At 37.6% G+C, this 21,957-nt stretch overlaps 1 protein-coding gene across 9 annotated transcripts in view; it reads left to right on the forward strand.

Moving 5' to 3' along the window:
• MRTFB (myocardin related transcription factor B) overlaps window positions 1–21,957 on the forward strand; it is a 210,451-nt gene that overhangs the window by 10,389 nt on the left and 178,105 nt on the right. For 8 of the 9 annotated variants that reach the window (XM_072835848.1, XM_072835858.1, XM_072835846.1 and 5 more), the window contains exon 2: window positions 4,814–4,878. The gene's annotated coding sequence lies outside the window, so the exon portion shown is untranslated. Of the gene's footprint in view, window positions 1–4,813; window positions 4,879–13,965; window positions 14,128–21,957 lie in introns of all 9 variants that reach the window. The other variant, XM_072835849.1, reaches the window with a different exon arrangement.

Here is a 21,957-nt window from a genome sequence, read left to right on the forward strand (position 1 = left end):
ATCTGCCTGGCTCAGTTGGTAAGAGCATGTGACTCTTGATCTTGGGGTCATGAGTTTAGGCCCCACATTGGGTGTGGAGGTTACTTGAAATCTTTAACAAAAAAAGAAATATTTTTGAAAATATATTCACTACATGTTAAGTACAGCTTTTTTTTTTTTTTTTAAGATTTTATTTGAGAGAGAGCACGTGCATGTTCACACCTGGAGTGGGGAGGGAAGGAGGGAGATAGAGACTCTCAAGCTGACTCCATGCTGAACATGGAGCCCAATGTGAGGTTCGATCCCAGCACCTTGAGATCATGACCTGAGCCAAAATCAAAGTTGGTGGCTGAACTGACTTAGCCACCCAGGCACCCTAAGTACAGCTTTTATATGGGATATTACATGGGATCTCTTAGCCAGAAAACCTGTGTAAGGACTTTTTCCGTCTGATATTGAGGACAGTTTCCGTAGGAAACAGCCACATGAAGACAGTTTGCATACCTTCTTCTGCCAGGTGGACCACAGCTTTTCTTCTCAAAGTGTGGTTCCCTCAAACCAGCAGCACATCAGAAGCATCCTGAAGCTTGTTTGAAATGCATACTCTGGGGCCCACCCCACACCTACTAAGCTAGGATCTTCATTTTCACAAAATCCTGCTCCAGGTGATGCATATGAATGTGTGGGAAGCTCAGACTTGACTGTGCGTTGCAGGGATTGCTACCTCCATTATTTCCAGAGTTTCTGGTTCAGAAGTCTGGGCTGGAACCTGAGAATTTGCATTTTCACCAGGTTCTTAGGTGATACTGATGCTATTGGTCTAGGGGCCATACAATGAGAATCATTAGATTGAAACATCCTCTCATTGCCCTTTCTTGCCTCTCTGTAATCCTCACCCCTTTTAATAGCTCTTTTTATAGATTATTATAATCATAGGCTTCAGATTGGTTCAAGAAAAAGATTACATTGTCTTTTATCATTTTTAGTGGTGGCCATGCTAAAAGTGCTTGTTACGTACCTGAGTGGCCCAGTTGGTTAAGCAACCAAGTCTTGATTTTGGCTCAGATCATGATCTCAGGGTCGTGGGATTGAGCCCTGTAATGGGCTCCTCACTCAGTGGGGAGTCTACTTGGGATTCTTTTCTCCCTCTCCCTCTGCACCTCCCCCCAGTCGTGTGCATGTGCACATGCATGCTCTCTCTCTCAAATAAACATCTTTTTAAAAAAATAATAAATTGCTTGTCAATATCTAATTTCAGAGAAAATTCTCTTTTAATGCTCATTGGATTTTGACTCTGGCTTATGAGTAGTTCTTTCTGTGAGTTACACTTTTAACACTTTAAGATTACTTTTGTATAGGTAAAATATTCAAGTGATTCAAAAATTAAAACAACTTATTTTGAGGAGTCTAATTTCCAGCTCTTGTGGTCTAACCTGTCCCCTCTCCCCAATAAATAACCTCTCTTTAAAAAAGATTTTATTTAGTTATTTATGAGAGAGAGAGAGAGAGAGGGAGAGGCACAGGTAGAGGGAGAAGCAGGCTCCCTGCTAGGAACCCGATGTGGGACTTGATCCTGGGACTCCAAGATCAAGTCCTGAGCCCAAGGCAGACGCTCAACTGCTGGGCCACCCAGGTATCCCAATAAATAACCTCTTTATTTGTTGGATGTTCCTTTGTGTAGACATTAGCCAATACCAGTAAATTATATATACTTTCTTCTTTGTATATAAAGTATAGCACACCATGTAAATTATTCTGCCCCTTGCTTTTGCTTAGTTAATATACCTTTGCGATCTTTCCATATTAGTGTATAGAAAAGACTGTACACTAATATGGACTAGTTAACAGCTTCAGAATATTACACTGTATGCCTGTTCCCTAACTTAATGAACTAGCCCTCACTGATGCATATTTCAATGTTTTCCAGTCTCTTAACAATCACAATGTCATTGTGAATAAACCTGTATATATCTCATTCCACATATGTGAGGTGTGTCTGGGATATCTTTCTGGAAGTAGGATTCGTGGGTCATTGAGCAGTGCATTTATAATTTTGATAAATTCTGCCCTTCTTCAGGGTTGTACCATTTCGAACTCCTGCAGGTAATGCATCAGGGTACCTGTTTCTCTGTAGCCTCTCCAACAGTGTTTTGCAACATTCAGATATGTATTATTCTGATATGTGAAAAATAACAGTGTAGTTTTAATGTGTATTATTTTGATATGAATGAGGCTGAGCATCTTTTTTATATGTTTAAAGGTGATTTCTATTTCTTTTTCTGTGAAATGTCTGTTCATACCTTTTGTAATTTCCTTTTGGATTGTTTTTTTCTAACCAATTTCTAGGAATGTATAAATTAGATTAACCGTTTACGATGTGAGCTGCAATTCCCCCAGTTTTTTTTTTTTTTTTTAATTTACCATCATGTATTTTGGCATAGAAAGCTTAACTGATTTTTCTTTAAATTTTAGGTAGTTGGGGCACCTGGGTGTCTCAGTGGTCGAGTGTTTGCCTTTGGCTCAGGCCTTGATCTTGGGGTCCTGGGATCGAGTTCCGCATCGGGCTCCCTGCATGGAGCCTGCTTCTTCCTCTGTCTGTCTGTCTGTCTGTCTCTCTCTCTCTGTGTCTCTCATGAATAAATAAATTTATAAAAAAAATTTAGGTAGTTAATATTTTATGGTGTCTGGATTTTGAGTCACAGAAAGGACTCCAAGAATTTGAAATTTGTTCATGTGTTCCTCTAATACTTTTATGGTTTCATTTTTACACTTAAATCTTTGATATATTTGGGATTTATTCTGATGTTCAGAGCTGATATATAGATTCAACTTCATCTTTTTCCATGTAGCTACCAGTTACCTTTACCATTTGTTTCAGAATACAGTACACCTTCATTGTATTCTGAACTTCCAGGTATACTGGGGCACATCTCTGGACTTCCTATTCTATTTCATTGGCCTTTCTACTCATACACCAGTACACGGTATTGGTTTTATAAAATGTTTTTCGTTTCCCCTATTGCCCTTCATTTTCCTGGCAGTTCTTCCTTGTTTATTTTTCCATGTGAACTTATCATTTTGTCTAGTTCCAGAAAAGAAAACACTTAAAAAATTGAGATGATATTAAAATTATAAACTCATTTTACAGAGAGAATTGATGTCTTTCTGATATTTTCCTATCCAAGAACATTTGTATTTTTTCATTGGTTTGATTTGATTTGACTCTTGAGTCCTTCTGGAGCATTTTAGAGTTGTCTTATATAGGTTTTGCCAGTTTTTTTGTTAGATTTATTGTACCTATTTTCTCTTTTTTGTTGCTTTTGTGAGATTTTCCCTTTATCTTCTCTAAGTGGTTTTGACTGTGTGGATGAAGGCTGTTTTTCTGTATAATAGTTTTTGAGTAGTTTTTAAGAGACTTTAAATTTTGCAAAATCCCTTACACATTTTTGCCTAAGAGAAAGAAAGCTTTGGGAGTCCAACTTGTGTCCATGTTCATTAGTTCTGTGGGCTTCAGGAGATCCATTTGACTTCTCTGAGCCTCAGTTCCCTAACCCGTGAAAGGAACAATTCAGTCCATATCAGAATGTTGGAGGAATTAAACAAGGACAATATGAAACTCATCACTTAGTGCTGCTTCCACCACCAGCGTCACCAGCGCTAACGTGGGTTGAGGCTGTTGGTTTTTTTTCTTTTTCCTTCTCTTAACCCCTGTCACCTTTGAAAGAGGAAAAAGAAACGATGAAGAAAAACAGATACTAGAATTGAAGTTAAAAGTAGGCTGTGATTCCATTTGAGCAGAATAACCAGTATGCTTTAGATCAGGGGACAAACTCAGTAGGGCACTGAGGCCTCCCTGTTCTTAGGCCTCACTCCTTACTGCTCTGTCAGATGCATCCTGACAAGACTGCTTAGCATTCCCTGAAGGCCCTGTGTTTCCTACAATGCTGTCCCTTCCACCCAGAATGTTTGGCTATCTCATTCTGCTGGTTGGGATACGTACTGCCCCGCACCCACTGAGGAATAGTATCTGTCTCCTTGTGCAGCTCGTCTGCCCAGCATTGTGGGCCTTGATAGACTGGAAACAGGATAGAAACCGTATCTGTCCATCCATCAAAAATGTCCAGCAAAATACCTGGGAAAGACTAGACACTCAGGTATTTGTTAATTAAGGGAATGAATAATTGACTTTGGTTTTTCTTTAGCCTTATGCTACATATCTGGATAACTCCTATCTCATCCAGTATACTGTAAGCCCCTTGAGGACAAGGATTATGTCCTTTCTCAATAACAATAATGCTAACAATAATGGTGATGGTGAGAGACAAACAGACTTACTATGTAAGAGCATGTATTAATAAAAATAAAAATGAATGTTTGTTATGTTCCAGAGAAACTCCCTAGGGAAACTGTTTTACAGTCCCTGATGTGGATTAGTTCATACAGTCCTCAGCAATCCTACGAATTGGGTACTGTTATTATACATATGGGGAAACTAAGGCACGCCAAGGTGGAGGTACTTATTCAAGACCACACAAGCTAGGAAGTGCTAGAGCTGAAATTCCAACGCAGCTGTTCTAACAGCCCAACTCTTAACGTGTTACAGTGCTCTAGGCCTGTTTGTTGAATGCGTCATTTACAGATTCTTGAACAATTTAGGAAAAGTTGTTACCCTTGCAACTTCCCAATTTCCTGCCCAGCCATCCCTTTTTAGTAACTTCTGTTTTTTCCAATTTATCTTGGACTTCATGCTCTCTGGGAGGCTTTCTCTGACCACCCCCGCCTGGCATATAGTAGGTATTCAGAAAAAAGTAATTGTTGCTTTTCTCCCCTCCAGGTTCACAGTACAGGTGCTAAGAAAGAGAATGTAAGACAGGAAGATAATTAAATATTTTTACTGAGGTAAGTTTTTTATGATTTATTATTTTTTTAAAGAAACCTCTTGCCATCCCCCACCATTATTAAAATTCTTCTCCACGGCCTGCTTTCTTAAGATGCAAGAGGGAGATTGTTCTAGGAGTACTTTATGTTCACAGAACCTGGGGTTTTTAAGGTAGATACCAAGAACATAGGTTGTTTGAACAAGGTTATTTGGCCTTCTTTACTTGTTTGAATCTAATCTTTAAATTCTCATTAGTTCATTGTCTTAAAGTATAGGACTGAAAAGGAGATCCAGCAGGTGGAGACCCATAAGCTGCTTGGTGGCTATATATACTCACAACATTCAGTGAAAAGTTTGTTTTTAAAATAGGAAACTGAAGGGATTTGAAGGCATTTTGGTGAGATAGTAATACTTCTATATTTTCTTATTATAATAGAAAAAACTTCCATCAGTATGAAACAACTCATGACAGAAGTAGATACCTAACTGTCACACAGAAATGACTGCTGTTAATATTTTGGTGAATATACTTTGAGAAATATATCTATGGATATAGAAGTACTCATATACAGATCATTAAATAAGTTGGTTTACCCTACATATGGTAGCGTGATGCAACAGTGTATCTTATGTATCTCTACACATGAATTGTAAGAGGCATGATCATTTTACTGACTGTGGTATATTTCATTGTTGGAGGACCATAGTTTATTTAATTGTTCATTTGATGACCATTTAGACTGTTTCTAGTGGGTAATGGTGTATTGGTTAATCCTGTATTCACACCATTGTATACTTGTTCATTTATCTTCCTGGAAGTATGACTGCAGAGTCAAAGATGATGCACATTTTAAACATTGGTGCATATGACTAAACTGCCCTCTGTAAAGACTACCAATTTATCACCACCACCATCCCAAAAGTCAGTGAGAGTCCTATTTTCCATATCCCTGCCCGCACAGAGTTTTGTTAATCTTTTTTATCTTTGCCCATCCAAGAGGAGAAAAAAAAGTGGTATCTATGAGATAGCAAGGTTTTTGACTGAAATAAGCCTTTATGTTTTCAAAGACCCCTTTCATTTGATATTCTTACTTACATGAAGAGTTACCTTACTGAGAACATAACCTGTGATTCTCAAGTATGAGACATTCTCTTGGACTTTATTATGATGAATATGTTGAAATATGTTGAGTTTCTTTGTTTTTAGTTCGGTTGCCCTGATTACCTCATTATAAATATTTTTAAATTATTGGCAACTAACTAATTGTTTTGGATACCAAAGTTTTCCTCTGTAGGGAGCATGCTTTTGTTTTTTATTCATTTAGAGTGGAGCTTGAAGAAGCTTTAAAAACTAACTTGTTAACATCTTTCGAACATGGATCCCAATTGCAGACTAGCTAGAGAATGGGATTCACAAACTCTGGTGACAATAGAATACTTACTGAGTTTGTCAATTACCTGAATATGTATTTAAATGTAAACCTGTGAATATTGTTGTTGAATCCCATCTGTCCAGAGTATTTTACCAGTTTGTGGTATGAATGTGAACTCTAATTTTATGTTTGTTTTGGATTTTATTTCAATCAAATAAAAGTTACTTAAGGTCTCCCACAAAACAGGCACCAACTGTATCATTGTCCTCCCGTTTGTTCTTTGACTTAATCAAAAGCCAATTAAAATTAATCTTTCTCTCTCTCTATAAAATGCATCTTCTTGTAATATAGATTGTGTTTCATGTGGGTGCTTTGCTTTTCATTCCAAGTTAAGATTGTTGAGGCTGGGACCAAGTATGTTTTATCTGTCAGCTTACATCTAGCAACTAGTGTGACCCTTGGCACGTATATGGCAGACCGTCAAATTGTTTTTGAAGGAAGTAATGATTGATGTATATTGGTATTGTTAAGTTAGAACTAAGGTTTAAGTGAGATGTGCCTTAAATTTTAATTAAGAAATTTAAATTCTTGAAGAAGAAAACCAGTATCTGTGACTCTTAAAGGCGCCCAAATCTAGACATACATAATTGTAGTGACACTTGCTACAGTAACATTTTGTGACATTTTTTTGGACTATTGGTTTAGACTATATCCCATTTATTTTCAGAATCACATATATTGCTGTGTTTTAGATCTGCTTTGTGTTTTTGGTTTTTTTTTTTTATCATTGCTATTAAAGGCAAAGTAAGTATGTAGGTAAGATACTAGATCTTAATTCAAGAATCTTGGGATATTTGGTATTATAGACTTGGGAATATTTTTTAGTTATGTGTTTTGAAGACAAGAATAAAGTGAATACCCCATAATATATATTAAATTATAATGGAGAGAAATTGAGTTATTTTTTAATTGTATGGTTCAGCATTTATTAAAAATAGAAGTAGAGAAATAAATTGCCAGCCATTGAGAAGAATGTATAAATCTTTGTCCAGTATCCTGCTTTTCTGACTCCTAAACCAGTTTTTCACAGCCAAAATAAACAGCAGATGGAACAAGCACTTAATAGATTTAAGCAATGTTGTAGACTTTTGTTTCATATGTTTTGTTTCCACTGGAATGGAATATGGGATTCTAAAGAATGCATGAACTAATTTTAATTAGTATTTTAGCAGCAGTTATTTGCATGTAAAAAATGTTAAATTGATTAAATAATCCCCTAGCAATTTTTATTTGTACTTTAATTTTCCTAGCAACCCCTTACTAAAATAGTACAAAGTTAAATCTAGGCAGACCTGAAAGGAAATTATTGAGTCTTCATTAGTGGGGTCTAAATTAGTGCGATTTCCTGGACTTTTCCATTGGTTATTTTATTATGGCTAATGGTATAACCTTGTATTTGTTTTCTAAAATAACCAAAGTTCTGGGTTCTTGAAACTGTTTTCTGTGGTAGTATAGGAATTTGCTTATATGGTAGCTTTCACTTCACCAATGAGTTGATTTCTTTAATCACATGCTTTAAAACCCTAATTCTAAAAATACTGCTGAAAAGTGAGGAATTACTAGTAGTAGTTAAACCAAAATCTTAATTAAAATTAAGACTTTATCATTTATTTCTCCTCGTAGCTGCATTTGTAAAAATTGTTATGCTGTATTTAAACAGATTCTAAGACATTCTTACGTATGGGTTGGATTTTGTGCATTTGTAACAATTTCTTCCTATTTTAGGCATAAAGCTTAAAGTTTAGACTGGCAGTATAAGTGCTTATTTGATTGGAAAGTTGGAAAGAGGAGAAGCTCTGTCTTCATATCCAGAATTTGTGGTGGTAGAAGACTCAGATGAACTGGTTTCATGATCAGGGGAGAGTATGGAACTGGAGAAAGAGTGGAAAGACATTTCTAAGTGCTTATAGGCAGCATGGATCCCTAGTAAGCACCCTGGGCTTGCTTCTGCAGTGTGCATACCTGAGTGGTCTCTCACAAAGGCATTATTATTACTTGTGTGAGATAAAGAGGGGTGGAGAGCGGTAGCTTTGGGCCTCATGTTCCAAAGTGAGCATAGGGCTTGGAGAAACTCCCTAGGGAAAAATCTCCAGCCTCTGACCCTTCTATCCTCCTTGAGGAATTTCCTTCTTTGCTGACCCTGGGAGCTTTGCCTTGCATTGGGTATGATAGAAATTTGTCTGGAGCTGGGCAGAGGGCATCTGACTCTTGTCCATTACTGCAGTGTCCAGATACCCTGATTGAGTAGATTTCCAGCATGGGAGTATGGCTGTCACATCATAGCCATGATGTGGTGTGGTGACAAATACGGGAGTTCCATGGAAGCTTTGTCTTCATGCCTGTTTGGTTTGTTTGGAGAGGACACAGAGTTCATGGTGAGGGTTGTGTTTGTGTACGTTAAACCCAGTAAGTTTTGTTTTAAATAGATTTCAGTCTCTTCTAATGTGACAAAGTTTTTCAGTCTGAATGTTCTAGCAGCCGTCGCTCAAAGAGTAATTGCTGTCAGTGAGAAAGGATATCCTCCTACGTCTTTTCTGGAGTGCTTGAAACCATCCGACTTCCTCTTTCTTTTACCTTAAGAACTGATTACTGACACTTGGGAATTATAATCAGATTGCATCAATCTTTACAGAAAGGTTACCAATTATTGCACTGAAAAATAGGCATTTCTCTCTAATAGTAAGTGTTCCTCTTGGTGTGTGTCTCTCAGTTCAGTACTTTTAACTATCTTTCAGGTGAATGAATGCTTTGTGTCATGCCCTCATTTAATACATTTAAAACAGACTTTTACTGATGGCTTTCTTACTTTCAGTTCTATTGAAGCAGATAATTAATATATCTTCATAGGATCTTTTGGTTGTTTAGATGTCCTTGAGATAGAAAAAGGGTGGCTGATGTCAATTACTTCTACCATGATATGAACTTTAAAATGAGCATTTGCCATGAAGAGTTGAGCACAGTGAGGATTTGCATCTTGAGCTGTTGGCATGCCCTCATTTTGTCCTTTTAACTTAACTCGGAAGATAGATGCAGTCATCCAGTTTTAGAGCATAGAATGCCTTAGTTATGAAAGTTGGTCTTGGGTACTCAGCTAGTATGTTAAAAAACAAACCTAAGCAATGACTTGAATTCATATCTGTGTGGCTCCAAAGTCTATGTTCTTTTCATACATACACCAACAGAGAAAGGGGTCCTGCAATTGTTAGAATGTTTCATTATTATAGATACTTAAAATCCCTGACAAGTGAAGTCCAAGCTACTTTATGACCACTATCACCATCTTCTCACCATCCTCTTTATTTCTAACGTTCTTCAGCATCCACTGATGAAGTGAGGAGCCTGCCAGGGTGTCTGGCTCACTGTGTTCAATACAACATAGGCTTGTTTAATTTAGCAGTGCTCGGAGATGAAAGGTTCATGACGGCCAAGTACAAACAGACCTTCTGTGGGATGTTAATTTTGTTACAGGAGGGAATGCTTGTTTTTCATTTTTTCATGAGTTAAAAAGGACTTTGACTTGTTTAAATCTGTGTAATCAAAGGGAAGCGAGCAGTGCGCTAAACATTTTTTTTTTAATTCAGTCTTCAGTTAATTCCATATTATACCTGCCAGTGAATTGCAAATAGTGTGTTCTTTTGTTCTTTGCTCTTTTTACTTTGGATTGGATTTTATGGTTGGTTGCTGTGGGAATTTAGTGGTAGGAAAATAAATAATTTCCTCCTCTGAACAGATTGTGTGTCTTTTACAACAGGTTATCCTGTAGTAGGCAGAGTGATTCAGTAAGGCCCCTGTACAGAGATGTCACTGTATGATTTTGTTCAGTCACTTTTTAAAAAAATAATAGCTCTATTGAGATATAATTCACATACTGTAAATTTCAGCTGGTACATTTAAAGCCCACAATTTAATGAACTTAGTATATTCAGTGCTGAGCACCGAACCTCCCTATCTAATTCCAGAAAACTTTGATCACTCCAGAAAGAATGCCCATCCCCATTAGCAGTCTCTCTTCATTCTTCCCTCCCTCCAGCCCCTGGCAACCACTAAGCTGCTCTCTGTGTCTATGGATTTGCCTGTTCAGGGTATATCATATGAATGCAGCAATACAGCATGTGGCCCTTCGTGTCTGGCTTCTTTCACTTAGCAGGTTTCTCAGATCCATCTATGCTGTGGCATGCGTCAGAATTTCATTCCTTTCTGTGGTTAAGTAATATTCTATTGCCTGACTAAGCCATATTTTGTGTATTCATCCATTGATGGACATTTGGGTGTTTTCCATGTTTTGGCTATTACGAATAATACCACTGTGACCATTCAAGTACAAGATTTTGGGCAGACTTATCTTGGATGCAGACATAGGAGTGGAGTTGCTGGGTCCTATGGTAACTCTGTGTTTAACTTTTTCTTTTTTTAAGATTTTATTTTTATTTATTTATTCATGAGAGACACAGAGAGAGAGAGAGAGAGAGAGAGGCAGAGACACAGGCAGAGGGAGAAGCAGGCTCCATGCAGGGAGCCTGATGTGGGATTCGATCCTGGGTCTCCAGGATCACGCCCTGGGCTGAAAGCAGTGCTAAACCGCCGAGCCACTGGGGCTGCCTTGTGTTTAACTTTTTCTAAAATGTTTTCCAAAGTGACTGTCCCATTTTACATTCTCATCGGCAATATTGGAGGATTTCCGTTTCTTCACACCCTGCCCCACACTTTATTTTCTGTTGTTGTTGTTTTCTTAGTAGCTATCCTAGTAAGTGTGAAGTGGTATCTTCTGTGATTCTAATTTGCATTGCCCTAATGACTCATGATGTGGAACATCTTTTCATATGCTTGTTGGTCACTTGTGTATCTTTTTTTTTTTTATAAGATTTTATTTATTTATTCATGAGAGACAGAGAGAGAGAGACAGAGACACAGGCAGAGAGAGAAGCAGGCTCCATGTGGTGAGCCTGATGCGGGACTCAATCCCGAGACCCTGGATCACACCCTGGGCCAAAAGTAGATGCTCAACCGCTGAGCCACCCAGGTGGCCCATTTGTGTATCTTTTTTAAGAGAAATACCTATTCAGATTCTTTTTCCATTTAAAAAATTAGGTTATCTTTTTATTTTTGAATTGTAAGAGTTCTTTACATATTCTGGATACATACACACACACACACTCATATTCTTATCAGAAATGCAAATTGTAGTTTTCCTCCCATCCCATGGATTGTCTTTTCACTTTCTTGTTCTTTGAGGCAAAAAGTTTTAAATTTTGATTAAATCAGATTTATTTTTCTTTTGCATGTGTGATCTTTTCTCTGAAGTTTTTTAGAAGTTACAAGTCAGAACTTATTTCTAGGCATCTCTCATGCAAAAAATTGATACAAAATCGTCAACTAGTTAACTATACAGTGGGTTAGAGGCATTAAACATCTTTTGTATTTTCACATATTTTTATCTAATTCAATATGAAGACCAGGTTTCCTAACCTAACACCTAAATGCACCCTCTCCGCCACCTTTTTTTTTTTTCTCCACCACCTTTTATTTTTTATTTTTTATTTATTATTTTTTTTCCACCACCTTTTAATTAAAAAGTTTCCTTTCAGGGTTCTGCACAGCTCAGAATGCATGCATTATTTTATGAACATTTATAAGTGTTTCATATGCACTGAGCACTTTACTGGGCTCAGGGAGCCAGAGGTGAGAAGACTTAGCTCCATCCTCAAGGATAAGAGCACAGGTGCCATGTGAGGGGTGTCCACTGAGGACGGTGGAGGAATACAGAAAGGAGGAGGGAGGACTTCTTTCCATCTGGCTGAGAACACCTCATGGAGGAGAAGACTTGTGCCCTGTCTACAAAGATGGTTAAGTGATCAGTACTTTTCTCTTCTGGTTACTTGCTGCTGTGTGTGCCATGTGACCTAGCACCAGATTTTGGATAGCAGCCATACTTAGGATTCTTGATATAATAAAATGTAGATGTAGATGTGATAGCTTGATGCCTAGAAGTGAGCCTAAACAAAACTATTTGTCTTGAATTTCTTCAGATTCCCAAAATTCTCAGATAGGAAAATGTCCTACTTATTAATTAGTTCAGCATGATGTGTATATGTGCGTGTATGTGTCTTTGTCTCTCTAAGCTGAAGCCTGTGTAATTCCATATAGTCAGGCATAAAACATGAGGCAGGGAATAACAGTTGCTTGGCTGGAGAAGAAGATTGATTATAGACAGTTGGGTGTATCCTGTTGAGGAATTTAGATTTTGTCCAAATCGAGGAGAGCATTAAAGTGTCTAGCATGGGAAAGGTCTCTGGTGTCATCCCGATGACTGTATTGGGGGTGCTGGATGCAAGGGAAGGATGGGGACAGAAGACCCACTAAACTGTTAAGTGGGTCCAGGTGGGAGTTGATGAGGACCTGAACGAGGGCATTTGTGGTAGAATTTAGGTAAGTCCTAGGCTGGAAGTATTTAGGTGCTCTTAGGAATCCTGGCTACAGGTAGCAGAAACCCTGCTCAAACTATATTAAATTACAAGGGGGAATTCATTGGGAAGTTCCTGGAGAAGATCCAAAAGGAATGAAGCACTGCAGAAACCAGGACAAGCTCAGGGACCTGAAGGGTTGAGAGTGGTCCTCATTATCACAGGGACTCTGGCCCCTATGTCTCTTGCCTCCAGTTTCTCCGCAGGACATGGGCTATCCTCACACTCTTCAAGAAGAAAGAGCTTCTCCCTCTCAGTTTTAGTTTTTAAAATCCCAGGGCTCTCTTGGCCTTGGATTTTAGGCCTCCACGGAAGGGGTCTCTGTTGGAACTTTCTATCACCACACATTGGGAGTTCCCAGAAGAAGTAGGGAAAGGTGGTTCTGGGCAGAGCCAACCATGCACATCTAGTCTGGGGATCTAGGCAGGACCCAGAGATTAAGGAGATCCAAAGAGGAAGGAAGGGTCAGGAATGCCTCCCAAGTTTGTGGCTTTGGTAAGCTGCGACGGCACCATTTCTATCCCCTGCTTGTTCAGGGGGTGAGCAGACCAGAGTGCATGGGGTAAACCAAGTTCAGTGTTAGACTAATTTAGAGGTACTAGTCTAGACTGGTACAGAGGGCTAATCACAATTTGTGTGTTATATATTTTTATGATTATTTAATTGATTTGGCTTCCTTCACAATTAGAAGCCCTGTGAAGACAGGACTGTCTCTTTTCTTTGCTATGAATCTCCAGAGCCTACCATAATGTACTTGGCATGTAGTAGGTATGTAGTAAATATCTGTATGAATGAATAGATTCAGGTGAACATATCCAGCAGGCACTGGATGGACAGTTTGGGTCTCAGATGAGGACAGGAAATACAGATTTGGGAGGGGGGGGGCGGGTATCAGTGTAGGGCTAGATGGTAGACCAGCCTTGAGAGTTATCCTTATTGGCTAGGAGACTTTTATGAAAGCTCAGATACTGTGTAGACCTGTAATTTTCATGTCTGTGTAATAAAATTGTGCCCTTTTTTTTTTCCTTTGCCCTGCCTAGTATTTAAAGCCAGTAATTTATATTGATAATCCTACCAATAATTTTTTTTAGATTCTGTGACAGATTAGAATTAGATTTGTGACAGATAGGGAAATAAAGGTGATAAAGACAGAGATTCTATTTCCTTTTAAGAATAACTGACTCATAGGATGAAATCTTGGATATGATTTCAGATCACTCCTGTAAACTCTCAAAAAAGATGTTTATAAAACACTTGGAACAATACAGATTGTACTAAGAAAATGTGCTTTGATCAACTCTGGAGATACAAAGCAGGGAGCTTAATAAATCAAGTCCTATTTGTGAATGGAAAGGACTGGAAGTTCACCTTAAAAGTAAGAATTCAGTTCACATCAACTTTAAATTTTATATTCTGGATAGCAGATGTTAACTTAGTTTCATCTTTTGTATAAAAAGAAAATGAATTGCAGATTTCACATCTTGGCATCTTGAAATCTGACTCCTGATTCCTATCTCTTAATAACCATTGGAACACTAGTTTAAAAATGGAATTTGACTTTGGTTTTTTACCCTTTAATTTTGAGGTGAGTGTGCTTCTAGCTGTCTTCCCTCTGTATTCAGCTACCACTCGTAGCTTAAATATGCCATAATTTTTATTATTTAAGTATTAGAAAAACATAGTCATATTTATATAAAGTAGTAATACTATGTTCTCATTTAGGAGAGGTGGTTCGTTTCATTTTAAGGCCTAAATACAATTGTATTACTTTTGTAGGCTGAACACCCCCTTCTTATCACTCCACCATATATCAAGATATTATATTAGTGTCTTTACTGCCTAGATTTTTCTCTCCATCCCCATCCCCCACAGTAGAGATATGAGCATTTTTGCTTACGTACTTTTTCCCCAAAGAACTTCACTAAAGTTGCCTGACTATGAATGCAGGTCAGCACCTTCTAGCAAGTTGTAATTTACTAGAACGTTTCTAAGAACTTAAATTAAGTAGTTTATAGCATCTCAGTTTTTTGTTTTTTTAAGATTTTATCTATTTATTCATGAGAGACGCACAGAGGCAGAGACACAGGCAGAGGGAGAAGCAGGCTCCCTGTGGGATGCATAATGTGGGACTTGATCCCAGGACCCTGGGATCACGAGTGAGCTGAAGGCAGATGTTCAACCACTGAGCCACCCAGGTGCCCTAGCATCTCAGTTTTTAAAATTACTGTTTATATATAAAGAATAAGCACTTGAAACTAGAGTTTCAAGAAATACCTAATATGCTAAGACTTTGTGTATTCTGAATTTTACTGAACCTGTTCAAAGACAGGCAAAGACCACATTTTGGATTTTACTGATGAGGAGACCAGTATTATGGGTTTGACTTCCTATATAAGTTATTAACTACATTGAAAGTTATTACATGGAAAAATCTCTTTATTGAGACCCTAGACCCCTGCAAATCGTTTCCCTTTTGAAATCAGTTTACAGGGCCAAAATAAAAGAATGTCTATTTCTGGAGGTATACCCTTTACCAGCTCCTGGGGAGAAGTAGTTAAAAGGCATCTGATATTATATTATCCTGTATTCTGAAATAATTTTATTCTTTAAGAGGTAGCAAGCTTTATTCTTTACTATTTAATTCTACAAAGATAACATCATTCAAAAATAGAAAAATTCACAGCCTAGATGTCCAGCAGGGAGTAAGCATCTCTTAGAGACAGTGGGAAACTCATGGTCCTGAAGGTAGAAGCCTGCATCCCTTCTGTAGTTGGTCTCTGGGCTTGTCAGAGTCTTTCCTCTATTACATCACCTGAATGACAAGATCGCTTTCTCAGGTACAGGATTTCCACTCATTTACTCATTTAATTTTGGATTTTCCGATGACTGATAAATATAATTCAAAAAGTAGCATTAAATAATGGGGCAGGGGGAAAATCTAAACATCCTTTCCCTACCTAGATTTAGTCTAATTAGGAGAAAAATTTGTCTGACTTATGGAAAGTATAAAACAATTGAAGTGCACTTCTGAGTGTGTGTAGAATTGAGGTGACTATGTTGCCTAGTGGTTACAAAGAATCTGTAAAGTGGTTCAATGCAATTTATACGTATTCTGTATGTAAATAGACTCTTCTAAAATGTTTCAGTTGTAGTTTCTGTAGTTTAAGTAGCTGAGAAATCTTATTATGCTCTCTACTAAATAGTCTTGCTTAATAGAACACAGAAGCTACTCAACTGGTTCTTGTTCTATGTTAGTGAAGTCTGAATTTAAGGGAGTTTTACTGTACACTTCAAAGATAGCAAAATAGTGTACAGAAATTCTGTAAAGGGTGAGAGTGTGTTTTGTAGACTTCTTTTATTATCCGTGTATTATCCATGAAACCCCAGTAGTATATGAAATAGGTTATTTTCAGAAGGCTGTGAAAGATCAGACTAGTGCCTCCCAGGGGCTCCAGGATTACCATTTGAAACTGCTGTTCCTTGTTGTCATTAATGAAATGCTGAATCCTGGAAGGAGTGAAGAATGTACCTTATTTGTCATAACTTTATACTGTATTACTTGATCATATGATAAACACTGATAGGATTTTAAGTCAGAATTGTTTTCAGTATTTAACACTACTCTGCACATGATCGGGAGCAGTAATCAGTCTTGTCTTCTTACAGAAGAGACCATGCCCGACTTTGCAAAGTTATGGTTACTAAGGGGTCTGAAAGCCAAAACGTGGGAGACAGATTGTTGTGTACACCTGGTCCTATCACAACATTGCTTGTCTTCCTTGTTAAGGCAGACAGTCCAATTAACCCCGCTGAGACTAAAGAAATACCAAGTGCTCATGGGTTAGATGGGTCCACATTCTCAGCCAAGTGTGGTCACCCTTGGGGCCTGGCTTGGGAGACTCGGTGCTGATAGGTTCAAGATCTCCTTTGAGCTATTAGTAATGGGAAATAGCTCTGTGACCTTGGGCAATTTGTTAAAGTCCTTCACACTCTGCCTCACTGTACGGCGCTCCATCAGAGCACTGTTGTGAGGGGGAGTGGAAGTGTGGCATGTCAGTGTTGGCATGGTGCCTGGCACTTTATAGATTGCTGATACATGTTAGGCCATGGGACAGCATTTTCCTCCCGAAGGAAATGTAGGGTAAGAATTGACAGTGGAGAAGTCTTGAAAAAATACAGATTTGGGTGTCAGTTTGAATTCCACTCAAACTGCAGTAGGTACCATTTCAACATTTTAGTGAAAGTAACTGTTGGAGGTGAGATGGAAAAGTTCTGCGACTGCGTGCTACTGACCAGCAGTTGAGGGTGTCTACTTTTTGATACTTAATATGTTACCTAAAACAGACCATTTTTATTTTTTAAAAATCTGAAAAACAAAACAAAACAAAATGGTAAAATAACTGAATACTGGTTTGTTTTTTTTAAACCTTTTGTTTTAATGGTTGTTGTTTCTCAATGGGAATAAGAATATTTACAAAGATGCTTGCAGTACCCATGATCTGTAATGTTGTGGTTCCAGAATATTTAGAAGATTAGCAGTGTTTAATGTGGATGTGAATTTGGGTATGATGTGTTTAGAACATGTGACAAGGAATCATTATGTCAGTCAAAATTCACTAAAAGCTTATCGTTTAGTAAAATTGTTCCTTTGAGAATATGAACATGACAGTTCAGAAGCAACCTGAAAATTTTAAGGAAAGGAATAACAGTTTCTAATGTATGTGAAGCATAGTGTCATCAGCCGTTGTCTCTAACAAGGGATATTCGTTAATTTTTATGTCTATTGCATGAGTTTATTGGATTCTTTTATGGAAATAGCCTAAAAGATAATACCATTGCAGGAGGAAAAAAGGGAGAATAAAAGGTTTTCAAATGGATAGCCTTGATAAGCTGTAAAGTAGCCTATATTTATGGCAAGAGATTCTGACCTATTGAGTTTTATTTGTGATGAAAAAATAAGCGTACACCTTCTATCAGATGTGATTACTATCCTTGGTCCAGTTAGCATAGACTTCTCTAAAATTGACAATAAAGAATACACTATTGCATGGGGTGTTTGTTGTCCTTGATACGAACAGTTAGAGAATTAAAGTTTCCTAGTTATGTTTCTTACATAAATCGTTTTGGATCTGTCTACTTAAGTTTAATAATAATTATTATTATTGAAGAATAATTGACATATGATGTTGCATGAGTTTTAGGTGTTCCACATATTAATTCAACAGTTCAGTGTATTACTCATTGCTCATCATCACAAGTATAGTCACCATCTGTCTTCATACAGTGTTATTACAATATTATTGACTGTAATCCCTATACTGTACTTTTCATCTCCGTGGCCTATTTATTTTATAACTGGAAGTTTGTGCCTCTTAATCCCTTTTACCTATTTCACCCATATCCACATCTTTCTATATTTCCAAGCTGGCAAGACCTTCTGTAGCTGACAGGCTTTCCTCTTCTAGCTAAAAGTACTTTGAGGAGTACTTTTTGAATATTCGTCCTGAATTCACTTAGGTTTCAAGAGGTACCTTCATTCTGGAATTCCAGGCTGTCAGCATATAATTCTTTAATCATCTCATCAATAGCATTATTATCTTAACTGTGTAGAAGGATCAGCCTGTGTCCATAATGTTCTTTAGTTGTGTTACTTAAATGCAGTGACTAAAACTTTACAGATTATTCCCAGAGTAGATGCAGAATGGCTCTGTAATTTGGTAGTGACCATTCTGCGTGAAATCCAGCATTGGAAACAATGCCAGACAGAGTACATGTGTAATAAATGTTTATTGAATTAATGAATTGCTCTAGGGTGGCTTGGGGTTATAATTGTTTCAGTATTAAGTGACCAGCCGTCAGTACTGGTAGTTTAGCTAAATGTTTGGGCTTCATTTGAAGCCAGTGAACAGACCACTGTGCAATCCAGGGAGACCAGTTTGTTCACTTTTCCATCCAATAGTAATTTTACAGTGCTGTTTATATAGAGGAAAGGTCAAAAGAAAAGGTGTATTTGAAGCAGTTGCATCAATTGCTTTGCTACAATGAAAGATTTTTAGTATGCGATGAAAAAAGGATAATTTAAAATGGATATTATAAAGTTTAGGCTGTTGTTTTTTTCCAGCTTTATTGAGGCATAATTGACAATGCAACACATGGCCCAGGTTTAAAATGTACAGTGTAATAGTTCTGACACACGTGTACATCTTTGAAACCATCACCACAATAAGAATGGAAATATCCATTAACTCCAAAAGTGTCTTCGTACCCCTTTGTCACCCACCCTCCCTCATACTCCTTTGTCCCTATCTCCAGGCAGCCTCTGATCTGCGTTCGTCGTTATAGTTTGCCTATTGTAGGGTTTCACAGAAGTGAATTTTTAATAGTATGTACTCTTTTTAGTGTGTCTTTCTTCACTCAGCATAATCATTTTGAGATTCAGTCATATCGTTGAGTGTATCAATAATTGCTGAGAGACATAGATATCTGTGATTTATATTTCTCTTCACTGTTGATGGCCATTTGGATAATTCCAGTTTCTGGCTATTACAAATAAAACCTATCAGAATGTTCATATGCAAATCTTTGTGTGGACATAGACTTTCTTTCCCCGTAGGCAAATACCTAGGAGTGGGATGGCTGGATCATATGGTAGGTGTATGTTTAACTTTTTTAAAATTGCTGAATTATTTTTCATATTATTGTATCCTTTTATGTACCCTACCAGCCACGCATGAGAGTTCCAGTTGTTCCACATCTCTGTCATAGATGGTGTGGTCAGTCTTTTTAATTTTAGCCATTCTAGAAAGCCTGGAGTGGTTTCTTATTGTGCCTTAAATTTGTATTTTCCAGATGACCATTGATGTGTTGAGCATATTTTCATCTGTTTATTTGCCATTTTTCTCTGAAATGTCAAGCCTTTCATTCATTTATTGAATTGTTTATTATTACTGAGTTTTGAGAGTTCTTTATATATTGGATACAGATTCTTTTTCAGATATATGATCTGTAAATATTTTCTATCAGTCTGACTTGTCTTTTAATTCTCTTACCAGTGTCTTTCAAAGAGCAGACATTTTTTATTTTGGTAAAGTTCAGTTTATCAATTTGTTCTTTTATGGATTATGCTTTTTGTATCATATTTAATAAATCTTTACCTAATCCTAGGTCATTGAGATTATTTCCCATGTTTTCTTATAGGTGTTTTATAGTTTTTGGCTTTACATTTAGGTATATGATCCATTTTGACTTAACTTTTTGCATGTGGTACAAGGTGTAGATCAGAGTTCATGCTTTTTGCATGTGGATATCTAGTTGTTCTGGTACCATTTGTTTAAACGACCATTCTCTGTTTACTGAGTTTTCTTTATACCTTTGCCAAAATCATTAGTCTATATATGTGGGTCTATTTGGGACCCTCTGCTTCAGTGATCTATTTGTCTGTCTTTATGCTAGTACCACACTGTCTTAATCACTATAGCTTTATAATAAGTTTTGAAATTTGGTAGTGTTAGTTCTCCAATCTTCAAAATTTTTTTGGCTATTCCACATGTTTTGCATATGCCTATGAAGTTTAGAATCAGCAGTTTATACAAAACAGCCTACTGAGATTTTGTTTGGGATTATACTGAATCTGTATTATCAATTGGAAGAAAATGACTTCTTAACAATACTGGGTCTTCCAACCCATGAACATATTATTTCTTTTGTTTATGTCTTTAATTTCTTTTGACATTTTATTTTATTTATTTTTTATTTTATTTTATTTTATTTTATGATAGTTACAGAGAGAGAGAGAGAGAGGCAGAGACATAGGCAGAGACATAGGCAGAGGGAGAAGCAGGCTCCATGCACCGGGAGCCCGATGTGGGACTCGATCCCGGGTCTCCAGGATCGCGCCCTGGGCCAAAGGCAGGCGCCAAACGGCTGCGCCACCCAGGGATCCCTCTTTTGACAACATTTTATTTATTTATTTATTTATTTAATTTTTATTTATTTATGATAGTCACAGAGAGAGAGAGAGAGAGAGAGAGAGGCAGAGACACAGGCAGAGGGAGAAGCAGGCTCCATGCACCGGGAGCCCGACGTGGGATTCGATCCCGGGTCTCCAGGATCGCGCCCTGGGCCAAAGACAGGCGCCAAACCGCTGCGCCACCCAGGGATCCCTTGACAACATTTTAAATACAGAGTTAACACATCTTTTGTCAGATTTATCCCTAAGTATTTCATATATTTTTGACATTATTATAAGCAGTAGTCTTAAAAATTTCAATATAGGGGATGCCTGGGTGGCTCAGTGGTTGAGTGTCTTTCTTCAGCTCATAGCATTATCCTGGGGTCCTGGGATAGAGTCCCACATAGGGCTTCCTGCATGGAGCCTGCTTCTCCCTCTGCCTGTGTCTCTGCCTCTCTCTCTGTGTCTCTGCCTCTCTCTCTGTGTCTCTCATGAATAAATAAAATCTTAAAAAAATTTTTTTCTTTTTTTTTTTAATTTATTTTTTATTGGTGTTCAATTTACTAACATACAGAATAACCCGCAGTGCCCGTCACCCATTCACTCCCACCCCCCAAAAAAATTTTTTTTCAATATAAAGTTTTTTGTTACTAGGATAGAAATACAATTCAGTTTTGTTTATAAATCTTATATCCTGCAACTTTGCTAAACTCACTAGTTCTGAGCTTTTTTTGTGAAGTCCATTGGATTTTTCCACATAAATAACAATATCATATTTGAATAAAGACCATTTTATTTCTTTTTTTTTCTAACATGGATGCCTGTTACTTCTTTTTCTTATTGCACTAATCAGAACCTCTACTATAATACTGGATCGAAGAAATGAAAGTAGACATCCTTTGTCTTAGCAGTCATTCAATCTTTCACTATTAATTGTGATGTTAGCAGTAATTTTTTGTGGATTCCCTTTATCGAGTTGAGTAAATTCTCTACTGTTCTTGGTTTGCTAAGAATTTTTATCAAGAATGGCTTTTGGTGTTGGAGAGGATGTGGAGAAAGGGGAACCCTCTTGCACTGTTGGTGGGAATGTGAACTGGTGCAGCCACTCTGGAAAACTGTGTGGAGGTTCCTCAAAGAGTTAAAAATAGATCTGCCCTACGACCCAGCAATTGCACTGCTGGGCATTTACCCCAAAGATACAGATGCAGTGAAACGCCAGGACACCTGCACCCCGATGTTTATAGCAGCAATGTC

The sequence above is a fragment of the Canis lupus genome, chromosome 8 (genome assembly GCF_048164855.1).
Source record: "Canis lupus baileyi chromosome 8, mCanLup2.hap1, whole genome shotgun sequence".
In the NCBI taxonomy this organism is placed as follows: Eukaryota; Metazoa; Chordata; class Mammalia; order Carnivora; family Canidae; genus Canis; species Canis lupus.